The sequence below is a fragment of the Notolepis coatsorum genome, assembly GCF_963971535.1.
Source record: "Notolepis coatsorum genome assembly, contig: SCAFFOLD_1360, whole genome shotgun sequence".
NCBI classification, from domain to species: domain Eukaryota; kingdom Metazoa; phylum Chordata; class Actinopteri; order Aulopiformes; family Paralepididae; genus Notolepis; species Notolepis coatsorum.
Window position 1 is genome coordinate 1 of NW_028171071.1, and position 3,258 is coordinate 3,258.

General features: G+C 41.5%; 1 long non-coding RNA gene across 1 annotated transcript; it reads right to left on the minus strand.

Moving 5' to 3' along the window:
- Window positions 1-731: 731 nt before the first annotated feature.
- Window positions 732-1,381, minus strand: LOC311248355. The gene is made up of 4 exons (XR_014620941.1): window positions 1,336-1,381; window positions 1,165-1,245; window positions 990-1,055; window positions 732-861 (listed from the first exon to the last, which is right to left on the minus strand). It is a non-coding gene; the product is annotated as an uncharacterized lncRNA (long non-coding RNA).
- Window positions 1,382-3,258: the final 1,877 nt, after the last annotated feature.

Genomic DNA, 3,258 nt, shown 5'->3' on the forward strand with positions numbered 1-3,258 from the left:
TTGCAAGAAAAGTAGACATGTTATGATATTACATTCTGCATAATTCGTATGCAAAATATTGTGGTTCCCTGCTTTAGTCTGTTGACACATTTCTATACTAAAAATGCTTGTGTAGTCCTGTGTCATACCTAAATGTCATATAACTGAATTGTATAGAAACAACTCACCAAAAGTGACTATTGCACAACTGATTTGACAAAAAAAATCCACCAAGGGGGGGAAACCACCCCTTCACCCCCCCCCTTCATCGCCATACCTTGCCTTTTACTGAAATGACGCCACTGGTTAGCACAGAGATGGCTGCAGTTACACACAGGGCCATTTTCGTTTCATTTTCAGGGTCAGTTTCGCTTTTCAGAACGCAACGTAATGGCAGGCAAGTTAGGCCCAGTCCACACGAGCGCTGGATTTAATATAACCATGATTGTATGTGTGCAGTTGCACTGTTCGGCCACACACAACCGGGGATTTGCTACACTGCAACCCCGGTCTTTGAAAACCGGAGTCCAGGGTGAAGTTATGCGGTTTTGTGTGGGCATAGCAACCAAGGTTGGAGGGAGGGAGCAGAATTAATTATTCGATATCAGTATAATAACTGGACTTTGAGAAGTCTTTATTCATGCAGACAGACACGCAGTTAGTTGGGTCGCTGATGCGTTTGAGTCTCTGCACTCCCTCCCCCCAAGGGCAGCATCGCTCATCGGTGAACCATCACATCTAAATGCCATATGAACACAACAAAAAGTAGCTCTCATCTGTGTACCTAAAAACAGTTCTGTAGTCTTCATCGCCAAAGCCAGAGGTATGCTCTATGTATTTCGAGTCCAATAATAGAATCTCCTGTATGCGTGGCTTCAAGACCTATAATGGGTATGTAAAAATAAGCACAGCATGTCAGTCAGGTTTCTGTGGGAATGTGGATTCTGCTATTCTCCCAGAACGGCAGACATGATTAAGTTTATAAGACACGCATTACTAATTTCACTTACACATAGCACAAAGTGGTTTTCGGTCCAGGCTGGAAAGACTATTGCATGTTTCATCTTCATGTCAGCCTAATATTTATGAAACATGAGTTTGCCATTAGAGTAGGGATGTGCCATTATGCTTATTCAATTTACTAACTGAATAATTATATTTATTTCATCAATTAATTACACTTACCGGAAATGAAGCTAACGGGTTGATACTTCGGTCCTTCCAGGTAGGAACAACATACATGTCTTCTATATAAATGTCCATGTCCTGATGAGGAAAAAACAAACATGATTATTAATAGTCTGCCTTCAGTACCAAAAGTTACTTTTAAATGTGTAATTAAAAAAGAGGTCATACACGTTTCAGAGCCAGTTCACCAATGAGCTTCAGGCATGCATTTCCAATCTGCAAGAAATCACAATTAAGACATTATAGTGAACATGACTGAAACTCTCCCTTCGGTAATAAATGTTAATCTGTTAGACCATGTGACTACTCACAGTTGAATCCATATAGCTGTTCAACCCAAGGCTCCAAAACTCATCCTGTGTCAAACAAGTTTGTCCTTCCTTCACAATTATTTCTTCCGAAGGCCTCTTTCGGTCCAGGACATAACTGAGCTGAAGATAATAACCATTGTTGTGATACAGATGAGTAGTTTTACATAGAAAGTAATTATTTGTAGAAATGTGCCTACCCGTTGTTGTTGGATAGGGTTTCGGGACTTCGCCCAGGGTTGATCTGGTGAGTAGTCATTGTCCACTGGAATCTCAAGTTCTACAGGGATGGACATACACAAAAATATAAGAGAAATAGTAACAATGTTTAATAAAACTAATAGTGTAGAGGTAAGAATTACTGTAGGTAGGCATAGGTTTTTATAGGCCTGCTTCTGCTGCAGAAGCCAGGTTCTATGGTGTAATAGTTAGCACTCTTGACTTGGAGCAATTAAGAGTTCACTATTTAAGGTGGTGGGTGGCAGTTTAATATGATTATTGGACAAATCATGCATGGTTTCAGTCAAGGCGGCTAAACTTGAATTTAAGACATTTTAAGACTTTCTAAGGACCCAGGCATGCAATTCCACTTACTTATCATTGCTGGGGGCAGACCTGAACCCGCTTCAGGGAGCACACCTTGATCTGCTTCCAGTGATAGATCAAGGACTGCTTCCTGTGACACTGTAAGCAGATGACAAACACAGCTTAGTAAGGAACAGTGAACTTGATGAATGAAGACATTTATACATTATTTCCTAGATCAATTAAAAACAGGATTAATGCATTAAATATCTTTAATGCAAGTGCAAGTAGAAAATGTACCCAATACAGCCTGGTGGTAGCTGTTTATTGCCACCGCTGTCGTCCCAAATAACTTTTTGATGTTGTCCATTCGCTTCTTGTTTTTGTTGTTGTTGAAGTGTTCTAGGATGTTTCTCATCAGGAACAGATGGGTCGATGGTAGTTGCTGCGTTAAAAAGTAATTGTTCTTTCTCATTTGTGCAAACAGTTGTTCTGCAACTTGACTGTTTACATGTCCTGCAGTTTGAGGGACTATTATTATTATTATTACTAGATCTGGTATGTCTAGATGTAACATTACTGTCTATTTACAAGTTTACTCTATTATTACATGTCATAAATGTCTAGATGTAACATTACTGTCTATGTACCTATGTAAACGAGACGAAAGTGAAGTTGAAAATGGTGCGCAGTAGTGCAAATACTTGTCCAGACCACTAATACTTGTCCAGACCGCCTCCAACCCGTCCAGCCTGGCTCTGCGGCTCTGCAGATACCCCCTACTCGCCAGCGCACGGAGGGGACGTGCCCGCGCATAGACACAAGCTGCCGGCTGTAGGTGAGGCAGGCTGGAGCCAATCAGAACCCTCCCCCACAGGCCTGGTCATGTCTCTGATATGAGGAAGTGAGGAGGCTTAACCCTTTCAGAGCCGGCTGGAGGCAACATTCTATGAACAGTCAACTTTCAACTCTCCCCCCCTCTCTCTCTCTTTCTTTCACTCTCTCTCTCTCTCTCTCTCTCTCTCTCTCTCTCTCTCTCTCTCTCTCTCTCTCTCTCTCTCTCTCTCTTGTTGTCACTCATGCATGTGTGTGTGTGCGTGTGTGTGTGCGTGTGTGCATGTGTGTGCGTGTGTGTGTGTATGTATGTATGATGAAGACTTTATTGCAGACTCAAGGTCCATATGACACGTATAAAAACAATACAAAAACAAGGACAACAACGTAGATTAAAATTTAAAATACATAATGGCATCGATTC